The sequence below is a fragment of the Procambarus clarkii genome, chromosome 51 (genome assembly GCF_040958095.1).
Source record: "Procambarus clarkii isolate CNS0578487 chromosome 51, FALCON_Pclarkii_2.0, whole genome shotgun sequence".
In the NCBI taxonomy this organism is placed as follows: Eukaryota; Metazoa; Arthropoda; class Malacostraca; order Decapoda; family Cambaridae; genus Procambarus; species Procambarus clarkii.
The window spans coordinates 18,812,408-18,824,782 of record NC_091200.1 but is presented as its reverse complement, the minus strand read 5'-3'; the positions used below and the strand labels follow the sequence as shown (position 1 = coordinate 18,824,782).

Below are 12,375 nucleotides of genomic sequence, written 5' to 3'. Positions count from 1 at the left end.
GGACAGAACAAAAAGGAGAGCACATAGATGCAGATTGCTATAGATTATTAGAGCATTTAACTATGTACCGAGAAAGATCAGCAGCAACAAAGCCAGGACAGAGGTTCATGTTGGGTATGGGAGCACGTTCAACAAAACGGCGTCTGTGAAAGACATAAATAGTTATTTTGCAAGAAGACCAGCCTGTAGGACGACTGGAGGCCCTAACATGATAAAAGACCAGCCTGTAGGACGACTGGAGGCCCTAACATGATAGAAGACCAGCCTGTAGGACGACTGGAGGCCCTAACATGATAGAAGACCAACCTGTAGGACGACTGGAGGCCCTAACCTGGAAATTCCTGTTTCAATACTTCCTTCGTGGTCTAACACTCACATTTTTTCATCACGTGTTAATTTTCGTGATTTACACGTACATATATATATATATATATATATATATATATATATATATATATATATATATATATATATATATATATATATATATATATATTGAATGTGAAAACTGGTCAGAATTACATTTCACCTTTGTTAACGCACATTAATGACACTGTAAAAAAAGACACCTCGAACACTGTTTATGTAGGACAGAATCTATGTATGTACGTTAGATTAAGGCCATTTAAAAATCACTACAATCACCTTCTGTGGTTGATTGTTCAATAAATAACTGAACTGTATGTTTATCAGATCTCTAACCCTGTCCACGGAGTACAGAAGAAAAAATATATATATATGCTGCTAAGCATTGTAAATATGTGGCCACGTCTGTGGTAAATAAAAGAAAATAATAAAAAAAATAGCTTTGCCATTGACTTTTCCGCCATTTTGTCACCTCTCTTTCATTCCCACCCTTTTATTCCCCTCATTCTTACATGCCCTTTCCTGCCCTTTCGCCCCCTCCAACCTGCCCCACCCCCTTGCACCTTTCCGCTTCATCTCCCCCCTCCCCTACTCCCTTGTATCTCTCCTACCCCCTCCATGTCCCTCCCATCTCTACCTCCCCCTTCCATCTTCTTCCCCCATCCTGTCCCATCTTAACCCTCCCCCTCTCTGCACCTCTCCCCTCCTTCTCTCTGCACCCCTCCCCCCTCTCTGCTCCCCTCCCCCCGTTCAATAATGCAAATCACGGAAGGGATGAAAAAATGAAAATGATCCGGGAAAAGGAAACTGTCAGAGAAGGTGATTATTATCAGGCTCTAACAGCAGAGATGGGCGGATCTCTCTCTCTCTCTCTCTCTCTCTCTCTCTCTCTCTCTCTCTCTCTCTCTCTCTCTCTCTCTCTCTCTCTCTCTCTCTCTCTCTCTCTGCCCCAGACGTTTATCATCAACTGCCTGATGAGAGTAAATGTGTGAGGTGGAGTGAATGTTCTGCCAGACATGATGAGAGTGTCGCCAGCGTGTGTACAATAGGGTAAGCAGTCCGTGCCTGATCTTCCTGACAGCTCCGCCAACGTGCTGGCCAAATAATTGTAAATAATAATTACAATTATACCAACTTTGACGCAGCGTTCATTTGATGTTTTAACCGCCACGACACTGGCGAAGAATAGGAAAGTAGCCCCCTTACTAAGATCCACGTTTTCTGTGCGTTGGTTAGATTAGCTGGGTCCAGTCTTCGGGTTAGTTAATCTCAGTTTAAGACATTGTGGCCAGCCATAAGAAGACATTTTACTCAGGCTTATAAGAACGAGGCGAAAACGATACTGGATATAGATGATAGGAATCGTATCAACCAAAGCAGCAAAAACGCTCAGATTCTCCTCTCGTGTTATGAAAAAACAGCTTTGGCGCCTCTGCTGATAAGCTCATGTGCTCTAAAATAGTTGATAAATATAAAGAAATGCGACGATATATATATATATATATATATATATATATATATATATATATATATATAAATATATATATATATATATATATATATATATATATATATATATATATATATATATATATATATATATATATATATATATATATATATATATTGTATAAAAAATCAGTTATTTTTTTGTATAAAATCAGATATGTAACTGTATAACCTTGCATAATAAAGTGTACCCCATAAAAATAGGGGGGTGGTATGAGAAGCGAACACTCTTACGTATTCAGAGTTAAATGGCAAGTTTTTCCCTGAATGCTCTGTGTTCCCTTCTCTGAGGCTGTGGGTCCCTATAATTGCACCAGAGGTGGTACCCCCCTTTATATATATATATATATATATATATATATATATATATATATATATATATATATATATATATATATATGCAGAATAACCACATATGAAAAATAGAAAATGCTTAACGCGTTTTCGGCTAATTCGCCTTCATCAGAGCAAAGTAGAATCCTTGTGAGTGAAGGCGAATGAAGGCGAATTAGCCGAAAACGCGTTAAGCATTTTCTATTTTTCATATGTGGTTATTCTGCATACTTGGATCAGTGTTTTTGTGATCATTGTTGCATATATATATATATATATATATATATATATATATATATATATATATATGTCGTACCTAGTAGCCAGAACTCACTTCTCAGCCTACTATGTAAGGCCCGATTTGCCTAATAAGCCTAGTTTTCATGAATTAATGTTTTTTCGACTACCTAACCTACCTAACCTAACCTAACCTAACGTTTTCGGCTACCTAACCTAACCTAACCTTTAAAGATAGGTTAGGTTAGGTTAGGTAGGGTTGGTTAGGTTCGGTCATATATCTACGTTAATTTTAACTCCAATAAAAAAAATTGACCTTATACATAATGAAATGGGTAGCTTTATCATTTCATAAGAAAAAAATTAGAGAAAATATATTAATTCAGTAAAACTTGACTTATTAGTCAAATCGGGCCTTGCATATTAGGCTGAGAAGTGAGTTCTGGCTACTAGGTACGACATATATATATATATATATATATATATATATATATATATATATATATATATATATATATATACTTTCTCGCTCCGCCAAAAATTATGGTAATTACTCCCTTCTTGATGTCACGAAGCGTTTCTTATTGACTTGTGTTGTACCCTCAAGATTACTCCCAGGAAATGAGAGAGCAGACACTGATGCATTGTTGATCTTCCTGTAAGACGGTGGGCGGGTTGATGGGCTCGTGGGTGGATGCTGCCGATTTGGTGCTTTAATGATTTTGTGGATGGTGGATGGTGGATAGGGGGGGGAGGGCTTTGGATGAACTGTTGTTTAAGCACGGGTGGGGAGAGGCAAGTGTGTAAGGGGGGGGAGGGGGGTTGGGGGTTAATATGCCGGATGCTGGAGATGAATAGAAGGGTTTTCCATCTATCTTCCACCACTCATCTCCCGAGTCATTTTAATGATGCTACTTTTTATATATTGTTTATCTATTTTGTTCTTTATGATTGTTTGTGAAGACAGATGCCAATAACCATCGAAACCTTTTTAAAGTGTACGCATTTTGAGGCTAGAATGAGACAGAATTTTATGCAGCAATGAACCTTAGGCATAGTTTAAGAGAGAGAGAGAGAGAGAGAGAGAGAGAGAGAAAGAGAGAGATCTTAATCCTTCTCCCCATACCAGCATCCTACAACTGGCGGAAGCTGTCAGCCTCCACAGTGTATATACTGACAGTTATACTTCACATATAACAGTGCTACGTATAGTCTCCCTCAGCTTGGCATCTCCTTTTGTATAATTACTCCCCACACAGGTAACAGTTGGGTGATTAATGCTCACACACACGTCATTAAAGGACCACACACACACACACACACACACACACACACACACACACACACACACACACACACACACACACAAGGGTTCGTTTCCCCCTACCAAGTGGTCGCAATAACAAAGCGCTGCTATAACGGTATTCGTAACCATTGTCACACATATTAGCAGTCCTCAGCAGATTCCCCCCTTCAAAACACTGACGTATTTTCTATCTGAAGGTCACATTAGACCCTGGAGGCAGGACAGGGAGACTTAGGAGGTGGAGGACACGAAGACTGGATTTAAGGGGCCGTGGAGAGATAGGAAGGAGTCGGTTTGAAGCATCATAGTTATCTCCAGTCACGGTTTATCATTTGCTGCCTCTCTTGCCTCACCCTCTTTCAGGCTGCCTCTTAAATCCCCCCAACCCCATCCCCCCACCCCCCTCCCCTCCCCCTACCATCCCTCTACCATCCCCCTACCCCCCGACCCCTTCCCCCTACCACCTCCCCACCCCCCCAAAAGCGAGTTAAGACTGGTGGAAATCGGAGACACAGATAAGTCAGAGATATCAGAAAGAACTTCTTCCGTATAAGAGATGTAATTAATTACAATGAATTGGATGAAGAGATCATATTAAATGTCAATATATCATATAACAAATAAGTGAATGGCCATATTGCTTTAAATTATCAATGGGTCGAAAATCAGGGGCCAAGAGCTGAGGCTCGACTCTTCTCAGTCACATCTATGTGAATACATCCAAGTGAGTACTTATAGCGGTTGATGCCTTGTCGAGCGTCAGTAAATGAACGCACTAACTCGACGGGTTTTTCTCCTCGTATTTACACGTATTTACATATATAAGTAAACAGCCTCACCTCTTGTTTGCTGCTTCTTTTATCTTTTATATCTTTATTATCTTTATCTTTTATTATTATCTTTCTGGCAGAATTATCTTTCTGGCAACTTTGTCATATTTGTGTCAAAAGCTTGTATTCACCTGGTTGTGGGGGGGGGGGTTGAGCTTTGGCTCTTTGGTCCCGCCTCTCAACTGTCAATCAACTGGTTAACTTCTAATGTTCCCCTTGTTGTGTTCACCTCTCTCCTTTGAACAAAGCTTCTTTATATTTTTATTCAATTGTCTTGTAAATCTTGTATGGCTTTTTTTTTTATAGCTGTCTGTCTTTATTTCTGTTTCTCTGCCTGTATGTCTGTTTTTACCTCTGTTTGTGCTTACCTCTGCCCATCTGTTTGTCTGTCCCTGTTTCTGTCCCTCAGTCTGAGCGTCCTTACCTCTGTCTCTCATTCTGTGTCTGTCCTTTCCTCTGTGCCTTTCTATCCTTCCATCTGTCTCTCAATCTGCCTGTCTGTCCTTTCCTCTGTGCCTTTCTATCCATCCATCTGTCTCTCAATCTGCCTGTCTGTCCTTTCCTCTGTCGCTTTTTCCCCTTGTCTGTCTATCCTTACCTGTGCCCTTCAATTTGACTGCCAATCTGTGTGTATCATTTGTGGCAATCTGTCAATCTGTCCGTCTGTACATCTGTCTATTTATCATAGACACAAAAAAGACCTGATGCTCATTAGCGCTTCTGTGGTATCTGGCTAACCCGTCAGTTGCAACATGTCAATCAATGTCACTAATTGTACACGTACACACACACACACACACACACACACACACACACACACACACACACACACACACACACACACACACACACACACACACACACGAACAAGGGGAGAAACAAAAATGGGCAAAGTTTCTTTCACCCCGATGTCCCTGTTACCTAGCAGTAAATATGTACCTGGGAGTTAGACAATGGTTACGGGCTGTTTCATGGAATGTGTGTGTGTGTTTGTGTGTGTGTGTGTGTGTGTGTAGTAGTAGTAGTAGTAGTAGTAGTAGTAGTTAGTAACAGTTGATTGATTGACAGTTGAGAGGCGGGCCGAAAGAGCAGAGCTCAACCCCCGCAAGCACAACTAGGTGAAGGCAACTAGGTGAATACACACACACACATACACACCTCTGCCATGCTTGCTTGATAACGTCGAGTTTGCCCTCTGGAGGCTTGTTAGTGGGGCACTGTGCCAGTACTGCTGGCACTTCTGCCAACAGCACTGCCAGCAATCACCGTAACTCTGGCTGCCATGTCAACAACAGAATACAATAGTGACAACGTCATTAGTAGCAGCGTCTCTCTCTCTCTCTCTCTCTCTCTCTCTCTCTCTCTCTCTCTCTCTCTCTCTCTCTCTCTCTCTCTCTCTCTCTCTCTCTCTCTCTCTCTCTGGGCAACCGTGAGTCTCAGGTCATGCGGGCCAGTGTATTGTTCGTCAGTCGACATTAGCGAACAAAAGCCGATCCCTGTGTAGCGGGTACCGAACGGTCATCCTTCCTGAGTTGGGGAAAAAAATAACCTTCCATCGACCTAATACGGATTTCGTTTGATTACCGCGCCAATACGAACGAGCAAACACGAACGAGGGGCAGAGGTAACGGAACATCACCAGCATAATCTACCTGAAACTCCGTAAGTGTTTTGAAATGTACCAGAGGCACCACTGTACCTGAAATGATCCAGTATTGTTATGAATATAAATTTCAGGAGGTTTTTCCAGTCTGCAAATGTGATCTGAATGATTTGGGGTTCGTTTATGCGCAAATCGGCGGAGATTTAGACGCCAGAGTGATAACAGACTTACAGACTCGGGCACTGAAGAAATAAGTGACTGACAGAAACAAAGCTACAAAAGCACTGGATCACTGTTCAGTAACGCCTCACTGTTCAGTAACTCGTTACTGTTCAATAACGTCTTACTGTTCAGTAACTCGTTACTGTTCAGTAACGCTCATCTCATGGGTTTTTATCAATATGTCAAACACCGTTTTGTTTTTCTACTATATAATTTATTTAAAGCATACATCCTATTTTTAATATTAATAGAATTTAAAAATACTGTTAGAATATGTAAAAATATTCAACGTACTATTTTTTAAAAATTAAAAACATTTAATACACGTTTTTAATTCTTATAAGCATTCAAAACACTATTTTCTAATATTGAAAGCGTTTAAAACACTTCTTTTTAATATTAAAAAACATAAACAATGTTTTTTATTGTTTAATCAAAACATATTAAAAAACATATAAACATATAAAACAATTAGTTTTTAAACTTTTCAAAATATTTAATTCATGTTTGTCTTTCAGTATTATAAAAGAAAAATTCAGATTTCAAGATGGAACTCGGTCAGGAAACCATTTCTTTACCTTAACTGTGTTGTTGTTGTTATAGATTCAGCTACTCGGAACAAGTTCTAAGTAGCACGGGCTATGGTGAGCCCGTAGTGGACTTACCTGGCACAGGAGCGGTGCTGAATGTGCTGTGTTAACTGTGTGGCATTGAGAGCTCCTATTATGTGCTCGATGATCACTCCAACGCGGCTCACAAAAGGTGTTCGATCTCCCGCAAGATCAAACAAAAGACGATCTGAGAACATGAACCCCTCAGGGATGAGATCGAGCGGGAATTCATTTCTTCGTGCCTAAAAAAAAAAGTAAAAAATATATAGGTCTGAGATGCATAAGTTTTAAAAGAAAGTCGCCCCGTTACCTTACCTTCCTGCATCCGTCTTCCAATTCCACCCTTTCTGGTAGTTCCCAATACATCTCCCTAGCATTCTCCTATGATTCTAGCATTCTCCTAGGACCCTAGCATACTCCTAGGACCCTAGCAGCCTCCTGGGAGTCTGGAATCCTGCTAATATCCCCCTCTTCGCTGCCAGAAGACAAAAAGACTGTGTGTGTACACAAGAGTTTCACACATCACTGGTTGACGACTCTGGAATTCTTCCCATGATTTCGAACTCGAGGATGTGTTTGGGACGATATACCCGGCCTGCCCGGACTGCCTATATAGATAGGCAGTCCCAGCCACACTCAGCTTGCCCAGAGGAAGCCCGCCCAGCTCGCCTAGCCGCCGTTTCTCACCTTTCCCAGTACCCACGCGTACCCCAAGAACCAGCTGGGGTACGACCAGCATTTGCTTGGTTTTGCCTGACAAAGTTCAGTCCCACTATCACCCCCGCCAGTCCTGCCTAGCAACGCCCAGTCACCACCCAGTCCTAACCTACCAACTGAGAGAACTGGGTCTCCATACTCAAGAAGACAAAGGGTGCGGGGAAGGCCATAATCACGACGTAAAAGATTGTAAGAGCAAGCGACAAGGACGGGACATATGGGGGGGTATAATGGCCACAAGACACAAACGAGCCAGGTAGCGGACGTTCAAACTCTAGTCCATCGTGGAGGAAGTGCTCGCCTGGCTCCTCCGAGTCCTCTCTCCTTGAATTGATCAAGAATATCCTGCAGCCCATTGTGCCACGGAGTCTCAACCAGTTCTGTATAGTTTTTGGCCTTGTGATTGGCCAGCTATACCAAGGCGTAACATTCCCAGACGGTAGGCGGCATGCATGTGGGTGTGGGTGGCATGGATGTGGGTGGCAGATGTGGGTGTGGGTGGCAGGTGTGGGTGTCTGAGCTGGCAGTGGGCGAGGCACTGTAACATTCCAGGGGGCGGACGAAGCGTTATGTCTGACGGAAACGTAATCCTCCACACCGCCGCCACCGTCGTCAACCTCCGCCTGTTTCCGGGTTACGTCAGTCTATCCTCCACGACACGCGGATGATTGAGGGCCTTCCTGTGGAGTGCAGTGAAACCATCTCCACCCCCCCCCCCTCCCACCTGCAGGCCCTGCAGCAGTCACTGCACTCCCAGAAGTTACTGCACTCCCTGGCAGAAGGCACTGAGTCTCCTTGACACTTGCAACAAACACTGAACCCTCTAATAGACACTTGCGGCAGGCCCTGAATCCTTTTGACACCTGCAGCAGGCACTGAACCTTCTTGACACTGCACCCCCCACGCTGGAAGAACTAATATCTGCAGCGCTGAGACACAGTCACGGAGTGCTGAATATTTATGGAGCATATTCGTCCTTGTGGCCTCGATTAATCTTGTAATGTGTCCTCCAGACCGCGTCCCCTCGCAGCTGCAGCAAGGAGCTCCAAGTGGTATGCTCGTTGCCGTGTCCCCGGCGCTCATACCAGCTGGCAGCAACCTGAGGACCACATGGCTTTGTTTACAAACAATGATGACATCACACTGACGTCACTAGCTAAGATCTGTGGGGAAATCTGCACTGTAGCAGTTAAATAAGTAATGTTCTTGTTCCGTTTTCAGACATTCTGGACAATTAGGCAGTGTTTTCAGAGTAGGTTTGGTCCAGCTCTTCACAGTTCCATATTTAAAGTGCATTGATGAAGATGATGTTGCCCACGGAATTTATTTTAGGACTTCTGTGCAAAATCTGGTGTTGACTTGATGAATACACTCAACGTATTATCCTCACAAACACACCCGACATACGACCCCCACAATACTTACCCCCACACGGTAGCCTCGCAAACGTACCCCCCACAACTCACCCCAACCAATAACCCCCCCCCCCCTCTCGTCCCCATTACTCATCCTTACCCCACGGATACTCTCCCCCCTAAAACACAAAAAATTAACCAGCAAAAATGTCTTAAAAATGGAAGAAAACACTGAGGCGAACAGAGTACGTTTGCCCTGTGTGTTTGCTCTTCGCTGGGCGTGTTCGCTACCTTCTCCAGACCCTCCCTGGAACAACACTACACAGTGATCCTTCTTGCCCTGGCTCGCTGGTGTTCTGGGAGACCAGTGAGCACGGCCCACTCCACCGCTGGCCCGTAATTGTCTTCTGGGGAAGACGAAGAAAAATTACTATAAAATTTTAAACCAGGAGTCTTTGAAATATCTACATAAACGGAAATGTCTATCTGTTCGTTTGTTCGAAGATAGAAGCCAGATGCTTGGGGCCAGGATCACTTATTTTTTTCCAGTTATTACTATTGGGTATGTGCCCAACATGGGCTGGTTATGATTGCCATCAAATAATGGTGATCATCTAAACAAAATTCCCTATCTCACAATATGGTTAATACAGGGTCAAGTGATCAGTAGCCTGCACGTTCATAAATCGACTGTGTGAGAAGTGTTCTTATAGCGTTATTGGTGATACTGAGAAAATCCACTAGGACTGTAAATGGGCTCGAACCTACGACCCTGGCATGAGCAACTGTCAGTCGCAGTTTGTGAAGTTGGGGTGTAAGGTGTAAGACCACTCTCCCCTTCCACTTGAGTGCTTGAGGGTCATACATAAACACTTGGACTGGCTTCAGTAGGGACCTCCAGACTTCTGTGATTTATGTAGAAATCTGGTTGAATGACTTCAACAAGTCAATGGTGGTCTAGTGGTAGAGTACGCGGCTTGGCAATGCCTTGGTTCGCGCCCACCTCACAACCCTGGTGGATTTTCTCATTGATATATAACACTTTAGTGTGATTTCTGTGTGTTAGTGACACTGTCAGGGAAGAGAAAGAGAACGAGAAAGAGAGAGAAAGAGAGGGGGGGGATAGCGAAAGGGGAGGGAGAGCCAGAGAAAGGGGGAGTAAGCGAGAAAGTAAGAGAAACAGAATAAGAGTCCCAGGTTCGAATCCCGGCCAGAGCATAAACAAATTGGGAGCGTTTCGCTTCACTTCTTGCCTCTGTTCACCTAGCAGTAAATAGGAACCAGTGAATTGTGCCTTTTTCTAGGGGCTGCATCCCGGGTTTAGTCATTAACTGGCCAGGTAGTTAGACACACACATGACACACCGCACACGTAACACGCCGCACACATGAAACTCCCTCGCTTCCCCGTGACAAAACCCGGGGGAAGATTGACTGGGAACCAATCCGTAATTGTTCGACCCCTGTTCACCCAGCAGTAATTTGGGACATGAGAGTAAATCTGATTGGTGGGTCGTGTTCTAGGGCAAGTAGTAGGGTAAGGCTTACCATTAGCAATGGAATACCAAAGTTCTTAGCCTGCTAAGAGGCAGCTTCCGCCCTAAGAGGGGGAGGTTACCTACCTTGAGGTTATCTTGAGGTTATCTTGAGGTGATTCCGGGGCTTAGCGACCCCACATCATTGCCTAATGCATTCCCTCTGTCAACTATCCTGTACTCACCTATTTGTGCTTGCGGGGGTTGAGCTTTGGCTCTTTGGTCCCGCCTCTCAACTGTCGATCAAGAGGTGTATAGATTCCTGTGTGTGCTAGCGCCTGTGTGTGCTAGCACTTAAACGTTTAGGAATATATATTTTTTAAACTAAGATATAAAATAGTTATAAACTGATTAATTATTGCATATTTTTAAACATTTCAATAAGTTGATTAATATAGGTCAGTTCAGTCTTAAAATTATATTTTTAAAATCATAATACGATTATTAATCTGTTTAATTTTAGAAAATATTAAACAAATAAATCAGATATACTCAAATATTTTGTAGTGTTATAAATGTATTCAAGTCAAACCCTTCTCATTTTGTCAATAATTTATATGACGTGCAATCACGCTGAGGCAACGAGCAGGAACTACGTTTTGTGATTATTTTCTCAGCTCGTGCAGATATTTTAAGGGAGTTGAACACGTGCTGCGTGCCGGGTTTTATTACTTTTTTTTTTACACATAACTTGGCGTTTTTTCTTCCCCTTCGTCTCTCTCTCTCTCTCTCTCTCTCTCTCTCTCTCTCTCTCTCTCTCTCTCTCTCTCTCTCTCTCTCTCTCTCTCTCTCTCTCTCTCTCTCTCTCACACAAGGGAGAAGAGAAAGAGGATGAGGAACCATGACAGATATTAAACTGGTGAGGCTGTGACGACCTTGGAGTCAGACTCACATGAAAGCGAAGCATCGAGGTGCTTGTCCTCTGACGCCAGACGGGGGAGGAGAAGGGGTCGTAAGAGGAGAGGGATCACGAAGATAAAGAGGAGGAGGAGGAGGAGGAAGAGGAAGGGAGGAGAAATGAGGAAGGTGGATGAGTGAAATAAGCTGATTAAGACGATTGAATAGTCTTATTTTTCTTGGTATATTTGTAAGAACAAATATCTAGGCGTCGTCCAGCTTCATCTTTACACACTTTACACACACACACACACACACACACACACACACACACACACACACACACACACACACACACACACACACACACACACACTTTACACACACACACACACACACACACACACACACACACACACACACACACACACACACACACACACACACACACACACACACTCACACACAAGTACCCCCCCCCACACACACACACAAATACACACTCACGCACAAATATAGTATAAAAAATCCCCCCCCCCCAAAAAAAAATGTGAAACGTGAAAAAAATAAAATACTCTAAGTAAATGAAGTAAACAAAAAAAATCTATGTATATTGGAATTTCACGTAAAGAATCACTTTTAGGACAAAAGGGAAAGAAATATAATTAAGTACAAATTATTTTCGGATAAAGAAAAGAATCTTGAAGTGATAACAAAAGATTCAGGAATAATAACAAATTATCTACGAGTAATTATGAAGAATCTGATAGCTATTATAAGAGATATAGGAGTTGATATAAATTAAAAAAAAAACTATCGCTAGAAAATGATTCCTTTCCTTTCCCCCTGTCCCATTATAAAATCCATATCCTCATCCCTTCTAAATGCTCTATATATTCGTAATGGCTTAGGCGT

General features: G+C 42.7%; 1 protein-coding gene across 1 annotated transcript in view; it reads left to right on the top strand.

The window, feature by feature from the left end:
* Positions 1-6,064: 6,064 nt before the first annotated feature.
* The window catches only part of LOC138351918 (protein Asterix-like), a 159,995-nt gene continuing 153,684 nt past the window's right edge, over positions 6,065-12,375 (top strand). The window contains exon 1 of the mRNA XM_069304061.1: positions 6,065-6,243. The gene's annotated coding sequence lies outside the window, so the exon portion shown is untranslated. The remainder of the gene's footprint in view (positions 6,244-12,375) is intronic.